Below are 12,845 nucleotides of genomic sequence, written 5' to 3'. Positions count from 1 at the left end.
CTCACCTCAGTTTGAATAAGTTTGGCAGATCTTCTGTGAATAATAACTTCCTATTATGTCCTGAAATGCTCCCTGAATGCCAGTGAGTTCAGCTCTAAGCTCTGATATTATAACTTTGAGCTAAATGCTCTGAAGTCTCCACTTAAAAGGTTTTATTGAGCTGATTTCTGTGACTGTGGAATGAATAATTTTTTTATTATCAAACCGAACAATAGCAGAGTTACCTGCTGTTATTCACTGATAATGTGTGGACGTGGTTATCATGTCTGTTTAAATTATTAGTCATTATTGGAGAGAGGAATTATACTGAGCCATTACCTTACATGGCAAATGAAAAATTATAGTCATTCGAGCCCATAATGACTCCCGGGTTCTAATGAGCCTTTATAATCCACATCATGTGTGTTGATAGTGAGCACATACATGTTGCTGCAGCCCAGACAAACGCTGGCACACACCTACGTAGCAGCTGGGTTCACACTCCCTGTGATGTGGATTTTTTTTTTTTTTTTGAATTTGTGCCTTTGACAGTGTGAAGCAGCTGGCTCAGTGGTAGCTGACTTAAGAGACGAAAGTCCAGTCTCCCATTGACACACACAGCTTTCATCTATATTCATGTTTCTCCTGCCTCGTACCAGCAGCTGTGTACTGTGTTTTAACGGCCAAGTCCCCAAACGGTGCAAAGAGAAAACTGAAGGAATGCATTGTTTTGAATGAGGAAAACAACCATCAGAAATTCATCCATGGCTACTATACTGGTTTAATTGCCCATTTGGACCTATATTATTATATGGTAGTCTGCAAGACCCTCTCAGAAGGTTTTTGTTTGAGCTGACCTACACTTTGAGTTATGATAAACTAAGACATTTCAAAAACCCCCATAGGCCATGTTCATATGTAACAAGATTTTGAAAAATATTGATCCTACGCCCAAGTTAGGATTGTTTGTCAGAGCAACTGTTCAGATATCAGTTTAGTCTCAGAAGATATCAGAAAATAAAAGAAATCCAGAAAATATTCACATGTAAGAACTCTGAAAATGACTTAGTAAAATTGTTTCCAATTAGTTCTGTCAATCAACTGATCAGTTATTAATGTGTCTAATGTCCAAAATGACCAAGATCAATGAGGCAAAAATAATTAAACTCCTCTTCAAGGTCCAGTTAATAATTAAAAATATATATATTTTGTCTGTATTTACAGCTGACTTGAGAATGACACTGAATGACAAGATTTTGTAATCATTATGTGAACACTGAGAAATACGGGTCAGAACTCTGAAAGCTTAGAAAACATTTGTCTGTACTGAGCTTTTTCAGTGACGCTCCGTCTAGGAGTAGAAACAGCCTAACACACAACTCTTGCTTACACAATGTCAGATTTTGAGACAGAATAGATATTCTTTATCTTCCTAAAAACTAATTATAAGAGTTAAATGAGTGTCTTGAATGTTCATCCAGAGGTTGCGTACATGGCTGTTCCTTCAGTCCTTTCACACACACACACACCACTTCTTATTGATGCCATAGATGAATTTAAGCTTTTACCTCGACATGTTCCTTTTATCTGCTGATAAAAGCCCTTTCTCTGCATTGCAAGGCTGTGCCATAGTGACAGAGGATCGGCTGCACCTTGGGCTCTCTAATCAACAGCCAGTGTCTGACATCGACGTTTAACCCTTTATCCACTCCCCTCGCATCTCAGCTGTCACTCACATCTGCACTCTCCTTACAACACCTCAGTAAGGGAGGTCGGTCAAACGCAGGCCTTTTTTTTTTCAGAGCAGCAATTTTCAGTTTAGTCTGCACTGGATAGGTGTAAGGCTTGTTTAGAGAATTTATTTTGTTTCACTGCCTTTTATTTTTCATGAGCTGTTTGATTTTACCCTGAAGAGAATTGACACTGTGATTTCAGATTAATACATTCACGTCTTGCACCTTTATTTTTCATCGGCATGCAATTGGGTGTGTGCAGAGACTGACTGTACACTTTTTTGCTAGTCTGCTGAAGCACCAGGAATGAAAACTGATACCTTCAGTGAGGAAGATTTATGTCGCAGATGAAATCAAACGCTGTGTGTCGGCGAAGGCAAAGTGGCTAATTTGTGACAAAAAACAACCATGTACCCCTCTGTCTGCTGCTCATGTAGACAGATCAGATTTTTTTTTTTTTTTTTAAGTATATTTTTCGGCTTTTTGCCTTTATTTGATAGTGATGACAGTAGAGATAGACAGGAAATGGGGAGGCAGAGAGAGGGGGAATGACACGCAGGAAAGGTCTGCCCGACGCGGGATTCGAACCGGGGACGCCTGCGGCGAGGACTGTAGCCTCTACATGGGGCGGCCGCTCTACCCACTGCGCCACGCACCACCCCGACAGATCAGATCTTAAGAGAGAAATGGGCTTTTATATGACAGCACAGGCTGTCATATAAAAGACCCTTTCTTATCTCTTAAGCCCCTTTCACACCAAGATCCTACTATATTACCGTGAAAAAGATGCCTCATCCAACGCCAATGCCTCATTGGCCTGTATAATTTAGCTCAGTATAGGTTTTTAACATGCTTCATTACCAAAATCAGTGACATAAATGTGTACCACTACAGTGGCCTGTCCTACCATGCCGGCTGTTACAGTAATACCTTCTTCCTAAATTTGGGGATAGGTCTAAAATTACCTCCAGAATATTTCCATTAAAATAAATGGAGCAGCTGTAAAACATGGGGTCTTGGGTGTGAATGTCTCATATTCTTCAATAACACAGCTCTTCACTTGCGTCTTTCAAAGAACTCTTGCTTAAATTTGAACAGATTTGGTTTAGTACTACAGAATTGTTTCCATAAGGCCATTTTGTAGACTTTTCTTTGAGTACATAAAGAGTTTGTATTTGTAAGGTGATCTATGGGATGATACAATAGGACGAACACACTGGAGGTTAAACACAAGGCGTAGAGGCCAGATGACTGAGTTGCTCTGTTTACAGGTCAGACACTGGCACACCAACTAATGAGAATTGACAAAGAGCGAAGTCATGCATATGGATGCGAGTGTCAGTCCATCAATATTATGGGTATTCCCCGAGTGTTTTGTCTTCTTAACCCCATCCCACCCCCCACCCCCCTTAAAAGACCCTGACCTCTCTCCTTCAATTAAGATTTAAAGGAACTAATGAACACATTGATAACAGCACAATAGAGAGATGGAACTTATTATGCATAGGAATGAACAGTAATTTGCATAATTGGTCCACTTCAGTAAATATTTGCCCAATCTTGTGATTTCCTCGTGTATATTTTTCTCTCTGTGAACCATCGTTCATGCGTGATTTAACTGTTTCAGTTGGGTCAATACTACAAAAGCCTCAAAGGAGTGTGAATCGATGTCATTTTTCTTCCCTTTTCTTGTGGACCAGAGGTCCACACACATGCAGAGCAAACAATGCATTAATATTCAAGACAGTCAGTGGATGAACCTGTGTCTGAATCAACAGCTTGCTTGTTATTTGATTATTCTCTCAGCCTCTCATTTCAGTGGCGACACAGAAAAGGAGGAAATTCCTTCCCGGCACAATTGAAAACCCCCTCACCTCCCCACTAAACTAGACTAAACACACAGCGGAGTAAACGTTGAGGATCAGGGTGAAAATAAATGCAGCTCGACATATTGACATTTAGATATAATGAAAACATTTAATGGGCTGTATTATCAGCTTCAAGATGAGCAGAGAGTTTTTTAAAAAAACGCAGCCGTGTTTATGTGGCTGTTGAAAGCAAAAGTGTTACGCCCAAAGGGGTCAGGATGCATCGAGTTACCACAAGGAGTGGGCTACAGATATTAGCATTGACAGTATAATGCGTACAGTATAAAGTGCTAGCTTCTGCCTTTCGGCATCTAATGGTTACAGCACTGAAATACAACAGGGGCCGCGTGGAGGGAGAGTAGTGGTTACAGCTGATGAGTAGAAATGGTGTGTGTGTGTGTGTGTGCAAGTGTGTGGGAGTGTGATTCGTTCTACAGGCCTCTGCTACATTGTCGTCTGTTCAGTGGAGTCTGATAAGGTGGGGGTGAGGGGGGCTTCAAAAGCCATAGTGATGTATCTTGAAGGAGCCTCTCTCTCTCTCTCTCTCTCTCTCTCTCTCTCTCTCTCTCTCTCTCTCTCTCTCTCTCTCTCTCTCATTCATTCAGTCAAACACATACTCATGGCCACACACAGACACACACACACACAAATGCACACAACTTATGTTTTCACCCTGCTCTCAGTCAAACTCTTTCTAACAAGCAAAGAAACACATCATGTGGAGATCAATGCAAATTGAAAGCACACACGCATACAGTAACACACACACACACACACACACACACACACACACACACACACACACACACACACACACACACACACACACACACACACACACAGAGAGAGCCAAGCCCAGGGCAGGGAAACTCAGTGTGAACCCCGCAGAGAGAGATGTCACAATGACAGAGCAGATAAACCAAATGAATTTGAGTTTTCTGCACCACAGATCAGAAAACAAGACACTTCTAGCACGCTGAGTGACTACATGCTGCTGTTTATTTTGGGTAGAGGAATGTAATTATTTGGCTGTGGCTGCTGCTGTTGGTGTTATTAATCAGTTACACTCTCAGTCAGAGAGCGTTCAGGATGATGTTTCAGGGGAGGGGGATGCAGGCGAGGGTATCCAGTGCATTCAGAAGGTCAGATAAGATGTGCAAACAGAAATATCTCTGTGCTGCACTTCAGGCTTGTTTGTGCATTTTTGCATTGCAGTGGATTTTTGTTTAGAATAATAATCCCATTCCCAAGGGCATGCAACCCTACAGCCAGGCCCTCTCTGTTCCTCTTTCACTTTATTCTGCATCGTGAAGCTGTTGGACCAGCGCTTTTTCCTAACTCAGGCCCAAATAGTTTAGTTGGTTTGAGCTGAATTTGAGGTGAGCTGTGGTGTGATCATCCTGCAGCACAGGTCAGACTCTCTGAAGTGTTATCCATCAACATTCTGTTGACAGGACACGTTTAGAGATGGGAACCATGGCACTTGATGGCCGTCTCCCAGCTCTGTTGATCGACACGATCGGTGGCAAACTTACTGTTGGTGAGAGAAGAGGAAATTAGTAAAACGCTATTTTAATATTTATGTGAGCAGAGAATAATCAAGTCTAACTTTATAGCAAACTGCCGGTTGTTTACATCCAGCAGTTATGGATCAACATCACCATTCATTTGGAGTCATGTTTGTGAGTGTGATATTCACTCTCTTTTTGTTTTGTTTTGTTTTTTCTCTTGATCTCTACCAAATCAAGAGCAGCATCTGGTTTGCAGTTGCTAAATGCTCCACCACACTATAAAGCAGGGGGAAGCTGCAGATTTGGGAGCTAAACCTCTGTAGGTCTATCACACAGAGAGAGCAAGACTTTTTCCAGTGTCTCACTGTGTTCACATTGTGATTTAATTGCATGCACAAACAGACAATCTTTGCAATTATTACAAAATGTGATGTATGTAGGCGAATCAATACTGAAAATGCTGAAATTGCAGCCCATCCACCTACACTGTATATGATGTTCTCAATTTAAATGATAAGGGTGAAACAGGTTCTAGTGTGCTGCATTTCCATTACAGGAGCTTTAAACAAAACGTGTGCAGCAGTTAAAGTGGCCAAGCAAACATGCATATGGTGAGATGGTCATATTAATGAGGTCTGATTTGATCAGTTGTTAGTTCATTCACTCATCTCAACTCGTCTGCCCCTTGTGGACAGTCAGCAGTATAACAGAGGGGATGCACTAAACCTGGGTCATTCACTCCGGGTGTCTGTGTATTTATTCCCTTTATGAAAATTCACAATATATGTGTGTTGTGGACTTCAGGTGTTGGGAGGAAAATGGAAATGTGTATATAAGAGTTATTGCTGCGTTTCATAGCTTATGAAATATTTGTAAAACTATTATGTAGCTGTTTATGTGTTAAAGTACTACTAACGGTTGTTTTCCTAGGGGCTCATACACTCAACTTCATGTGACCGTGTGGCTTTGGGAATATAATAGTCATGTAGCTGACAAAATGCTAAATTTAAAGTGTGATAACTGGGAGCACACTTTTCTCACCATGACCAAAGATAGACTCTGAAAACACTGTTTGAGTTTGTGTTCACTCCTAAATAACCTCCTCTGTCTCCTCTCTGGTACATCCAGATATATGGCTGGATTAGGCAGGCTGTGATAATAGTTGAACAGAAAATGCTTCTCAGTATAACTGGGAGTTCTTTTTTTTTTTTTTTCGCCTCATCTGGACTGTGATAAGAACCACCATCCGTGACATGATGATAACCACAGTTGTATTAATTTCAGCTCTGCGCCTTTGACTTTTATGTTTGAGATTCAGGCACCAAAAACTCTTCCTCTGCCAAAAGATTGTCTGCATCTGGTGCCGCCAGCTACTCTGCAGCTTCACCACCAGTTTGATCATCTGTTCTGAATTTGAAATGCTCCTCACTCAAAATTTTCACCTTGAGGGTTTCTGCCAAGCCACCGGTCACGACGCCTCTCCCTGCTCCGCCTCCCTCTGGTGTGTGTGTGTGTACTGTAGCAGGCTTTCTGGATGTGTTATTCTGCCTCTGTGGTTGCATGTGTGCATTTGTGCATATGCCTGGGAGGAATGCGAGTGTGTATACATACTGTACGTGCGAGTTAATGTGTGCATCAAGCAGACGTTAACACCCTCTCAATGACAATGACTCCTCCTAAAGTCAGTGAACCACTGATGGACTGTCCCTGTGAGGCACTGCTGTGTGTGTGTGTGTGTGCCTGAGACAAGGTGACACAGGAAACAGTCCTCTCCTGATGACTGATGACAACAACCAACTATCCATGATCTCACTTTGTGTTTGGTCACTCCGATGGAGGTGATAGTGCTTATGTGACAAAGTCCAGACTAAACACAACGTGAGGACGGTCACTTCACTCTCCTGCTGCTGAATGATTCTGTTTTAAAGCATATTCTTCACTTTCTGTATAAACACATCTGGCTGAATGGAGACCAGCACTTTACTGTCAGGGAAATGAATGGACACCAAGGCTTAGGCTCATGAAAAGTCTCTCCTTTTGTGTCAAAACACACACAGTCCAAAATAATAGCCTCTATATCTCCTCCACAGTCTCCACCGGTGTTTACACTCTCAGCTCCACACTCTGCGTCCTCTGTCCTTCTCTGTAACTCACCCTCCGTATCTTTAAAAAAAAAAGAAACTTCACTATTTACCAGTTTTCTTAAGTCGACATCAGAAGCCTTTGTTGCCAGCAGCCAAAGGCCAAACCCAGTGTCTGTACTGTAGGCACATGCACTTATTGTATTCACGCTGGCTGCAAGGAGCCTTTGTGATGAGTAGTGAGCAAAATAGGTCTTTATTGGTTTCAAGGAGAATTTTTTCTCAGTCATAATCTGTAAATAACTAAAGCCTGAACAAAGGCAGAGTCCTTGGGGACCTCGTTTATCACATAAATGACACAACTGCTCATTCCCAGCTCATCCAGGAATCATATTTCAAAGGACGGGGGCATGATATTTTTATTAATGTGTCCTGTTCTCCTCTTGTCTGGCCAGATTTCTGTGTGAATAATTTCTTCTACTTGCATTAATTAACAGTGAGGTCTCACCTCAGAGACTCACCACCCCCAACACACACCAGAGGCTCTGTACCTTCAATGTGCACACATGAATACATACTTTCTGTGCTTACACACTTGCAGCAGACACCTTCAAATAATGTTCACTGTTACACTAAATCATAAAAAGCTCACAATTGCTGCCCTTAGGCCAGCTTCCTCCCAGACAGAGGAGGCGAGAGCTTGGTTTTCCACAGAGGAGCGGGCGTTTGTGTGAATGAACAAAGGGAATCTCCTTCCTCCTCTGCTCCTCTCTCCCCCTAAATCCTATCATGTGCCACCATGCGTCTCCCACACGCCTGTTTCCAAGTTACCGGCAGCCTCTGCTGCCAATCCCGCTTAATTGCCTCCTGTGTAAAGTGACGGCTGATGAGCGGCGATGAGAGTGAGCTGTCCTCGCCTCTTCCTGCAGCTCGTTCTCTGCTACCTTGCCAAAGGAGAGACTCCACCTGAGAGCAGTAGACCTTTGGGAAATCACACCGCAGTGTTGACCGAGAGTGAAACTTCAGTAACCAGCCAGGAGACTCACTGTGTGAAAAGGAATTATCTCGTAAATGTAACTAAGGGAGTTTAAATTTGGAGAAGAAACGATTCTCAATTCAAGAAAACTGCTCTGTGAGGACATTTAATTTAAGCCTTAATAGACACTAAGGGATAGAGAGCTCATGAATAAGACGTGCCTCGGATGGAGATGTTTTGTCGGCGATAACAAAGTAAAGAACAGAGGCTGAGACAATAACAGGAGACAGTGTTTGTTTTAGAGATAAGCAGCTCTCCACACTAACCTTGCTTGAGCCTGGAGAAAAGAAAAGCTCTTCTTGTTCACTCCTGCTCGTGGAATCTGCCACCCTGTTGCTCCTTGTTCAGTCTTTCCTCTGCTGCGTCTTCCTCACAGATAGATCCTCCTCATCCTCGGGACCGGGGCTGGAATTAACAGCTCATGAGGGAAGCCAGGCGGAAGAGAAAGAAAACACACAGAGAAGAAAAGAAACACACTCTTCTCGCCCCTAAGTCCTTCTTGGCAGTGTTTCCCCATCCGTCAGAGCACAGCAACTGAGAGCGAGAGAGAGAGAGAGAGAGAGAGAGAGAGATGAAACGATACTAAGTGGGCGAGTGAGGGAGAAAGTGAGAGAGGGAGGGACAGGGAGCTTGCGTGTGTGCACTGGAGGGTGATCCTCCTCTATACTGTATGAGCTCCTGTTTATCTCTCTGTCTGTCTCCTGCATGCATTCCTTCCTGACACAAGTCACGAGGTCAGCCGCTTTTACAGTAACAACACTTGGTTTCCTCTTAAGGGAAAAGACTTCCTGTTAGTTCTCTGCTTAACTTCCCTCATGAGTGAAATCACCCTGCTTTGTCTGCTCTAATTCCCTCTCCATGCTGTCTCTCTCTCTCTCTCTCTCTCCCTGTTGCACACACACACACACACACACACACACACACTTTCTCGCTCACCACGCTCTCGATTCCTGACTCTAAATTTATAAGCATCCCAGTGAATGTTGATCTAATCTCCTCCTCTCTCCTAACACGCCTTGTCCAGAGGTTACTCCACTGACAAAGTTTAATTTCAGATACCCGCTGTACAAATTCACAAACAAACACGAGCGGTCATCACTGCATATCGAGCGGATGCAGATTCAATTTGCATGTATAAAGAATTCACATGCAAATTGAACTGATACACAGCAGGAGCAGGGAAACGTATGGCGAAGAAGGACAAGTGCATGCAACATGTTGGACTCTGTGTGGTCAGTCTTTAATCGATCTGCTGAAACACAAATTTGATTAAATGTTTGTCTTTGTCGTATTTGCTTGTCTTTGTTTACCTACACCTGTGTCTTTGTGCAGTTATCTAATCAGCCAATCGTGTGGCAGTGACTCATATACAGTAGATACAGGTCAGGAGGTTCAGTTGATGTTGAATGGGGCAGATAATGTGATCTCAGTGACCACGACCGACCATGGATGTTGGTTTCAGACGGGCTCATCTGAGGATTTCTGAAACTGCTGATCCCTCAGGATTTTGATGAACAGTCTCTTCAGTTTAGTCTGAGTGGTGCAAGAAAAGAAAAAACAACAAACAAATTCAGTAAGCAGCAGTTCTGTGGGCGGAAATGCTTTGTTTATGAAAAGAGGTCAGAGAAGGATGGCCAGACTGGTTGGAGCTGACAGAAAGGCGACAGTAACTCAGACCATCAGTCAGCAGGAGGAATCTGAGGCTGCGTGGTCACCAACACTGTTCAGATAAAGGTGGTGGTGTAACGGTGAAGGGAGTGTCTTCCTGGCATTCTTTGGACTTCTTTATACCAATCAATCATGATTTGAATGCCACTGTCAATCTCAGTATTGTTGCTGAACATGTGCACCCCTCTGTGGCCACAGTTCCTTTGCCATGAATAACTGAGGCTCCATGTTTGTGGATAAACATAATGGGTTTGTGTCAGATAAAGCGACTTCACATGTCACCTAGTGTATATCTTTCACTGTTTTCTGTTATTTTATAACCATGTGACTAATAGAAAATGAACTGCAGCTGCTGCTGAAATAGTTTAATTTCCTTGTCTCCAATTTCCAGAAAATTTGATAGATTGTTTTAAGTATTTAAAGTGTGAAATATTTGCAGGTTCCAAATAAATAAATATTTTCTGCCAGTCTATTTCTCTAGTTAGAGATTCAATATATTTGAGACTTTATGACTATTTAATTTCTGTATTTTTCATCATTTGCTGAGAGATTATAGACTAAACAGTTATTAGATTAATTGAAAACATAGATTATCTGTGCTGGTCGTTTGCATTTGCCTATAAACACTTGGACAGGACAGGTTTAGTGCAGATTGGTTTGCTTCAGGACACTTTGGGAACAGTGGCACTTGATGGCTGTCTCCCTGCTGTGTTCACTGACACTTTCACTGCTGCTCGTGGGATCTAAATCAGATTGAAATAGTTTACACTGCTCTTAAAACTGGTGTGAAATGTTTCAAAGCCAGGCTTTACATCACTAAACAATAAACTAATAGGATCTGTAGTTAAAATAGATAGTCAGCGGTGACTTTGTTTGGCATGTGCAGCACAGCCTGCGTGTACGGAACATGCCAAAACCTTTCTTCTCTGCTCGGCTGAATCCCGATGTGACATGGCAGCCAGAAAGCCTAAGTGTCTCCCTTGAGTACAGTGCATAGTTGGGTCAATATGCACATGAAGTGATGGATCCATCAGGTCACACATATCAGCGAAAGGTGATTCAGGGGCCAACCTGACAGCTTCCTCAATTATGTTGATAAAGTGTCATTATGTCATGCATCACGCAGGCAGACATGCACGCCACAGGCTCAGTGACAGAACGCCTCAGTCACAGATGAAGTGACAGAGAATCTCTCCGGAGTGGGGAAGAGAAGGATCTGAACATATGGCCATGTCATCTTGACGCTGCACGTTCGCCCGCTGCAAGAGGTGCGCCCGTGGAGCACTGTGGGTTTTGTGCTGTCTTGGTTGGCGGGTGACGGCCACATGCAGCAGGAGTGAGTGAGCTGTGATGACGGCCATTCTCTCTCTGGAGAAGGTGGGCTGACAGGGAGGCCTCAGGCAGGTTGAGTGGGGATTGGGCTGTGTGATGTTCAGCCAGGAGGAAGTATGCAGAGGAGTGATATTATGCATCCTGAGTGTATTTGAGTTTCTGCATGTGAGTGTTTGGAGGAAATAAGTCGCTCATTTACAATACGGCACATTCTCTCACGTGTGTCTACCTCAGTGACCACCATTGAGTGCAAATTCAAACACTTAAAAGTTTTTTTTTTTAAAGAGGACATATTATGGAAATATAACTTTTTGAAGGCTCTTTAACATATTATTTGGGTGTTTGTCTTGCCTTTCGGCCCCCAAAAAAACAAATGTGTGATGTGCAGGCTCCCTAGGTTGAAATCCATGTGGTTTTACGAGCTGTTCCCTCAGTTGTCTTCCAGTGATGTCGAATTTGCATAATACCACCTCTACCTGGGACCAGTAGAAGGGGTGAGGTGGGGCAAGCAGTGGTTCATTTGCATTTAAAGGGACAGGCACTGAAACTAGCTGTTTCTTTTAATTTCAGTGCAATATTTTTCATATGAACAAATACACTTCAGTGCAATATTTTTCTCCATCTGTACTTATAGTTTTTGTATTTGTATCACATCTATATACCTCTGGAGATTTATATACCTCTGATATATTTATATACCTTGATGTGTGCAATAATCTCCACCCTGCTGCTACGATGTTCTTAATACACTTTTATTTTTTACACTTGCTATTATTATTTTATTGTTACTATTCAGCTCTTTTTTACTTGCACTAATTATATAGATCACATTTGTATTTATAAGTATTATTTACAGATTTATTTAAACTGTCCTATTTCTGTGTTCTCCGGAAGCCAAGCAACAACATTTTATTGCCAAAAAATGACTTTTGTATTTCTTCGTGTAGGCCTAATGACAATAAAGAAAGTCTAAGTCTGAACAGGGCTGTTTTGAGAGGATGAAAAGAGCTGTGATGTTTGATCCTTGGGGTATTTTGTTCATTGATATGTCTTTAAGACACCTGGGAACTATTTTAATTCGAGGAAAGGTGGCATTATATGTCTCCTTTAAATAATCTTGCATTTTTGCACTGCATGAAAAAAAAAAAAAAAAAAAACTGTAAACATAGAAATAAACATGAAAACCATCAAAAATCCATAAAAGATTATTTTATTTGTCACAGGAAAGAGCTGTGATGAAATTCGTGCTGGGATTGCTGTTTTTATATGGAACGCTCCCCCACTGTGCCAGAAAGTAAATACTACACATTTTCCTTACAACTCTTATGAAATATTGAGTGGCTTGAAATGTACTCGGGAAATGAGGCCATGAGAAATGAATGCAAAGCTGGGACGCTGTGTGGATTGTTCTCTGGTGGCACTTAGTCACAAGATAATGCCTCTGATGACTGTGTATCAGGTACACTGATGTCTTTATTCTAATTGCATCAGTCTTGTGGTCTTTTTTCTGTCTTTTTCCGGGACTGTCTCTTCCAGGTGTGAGATGTCTCTATGGACCAGAGAGTACACAGTTTATCAGTGACCATGCTGATGTGCAGGACTGCATTCACGACAAGCTCCTTGCTTGAACTTGTCTT

General features: G+C 42.3%; 1 protein-coding gene across 4 annotated transcripts in view; it reads right to left on the bottom strand.

Moving 5' to 3' along the window:
* Positions 1-8,958, bottom strand: part of LOC146985525 (protein shisa-like-1a) — a 41,575-nt gene extending 32,617 nt beyond the window's left edge. Inside the window, exon 1 of one of the 4 annotated variants that reach the window (XM_085778536.1) lies at positions 8,469-8,958. The gene's annotated coding sequence lies outside the window, so the exon portion shown is untranslated. The remainder of the gene's footprint in view (positions 1-8,468) is intronic. The other 3 variants (XM_085778537.1, XM_085778538.1, XM_085778539.1) reach the window with 3 other exon arrangements.
* Positions 8,959-12,845: the final 3,887 nt, after the last annotated feature.

The sequence above is a fragment of the Trachurus japonicus genome, chromosome 6, assembly GCF_045865225.1.
Source record: "Trachurus japonicus isolate A0001 chromosome 6, Traja_1.0".
Taxonomy (NCBI): Eukaryota; Metazoa; Chordata; class Actinopteri; order Carangiformes; family Carangidae; genus Trachurus; species Trachurus japonicus.
Note: the sequence above shows the minus strand (reverse complement) of the source record. Positions and strands in the feature narration are given on the sequence as shown.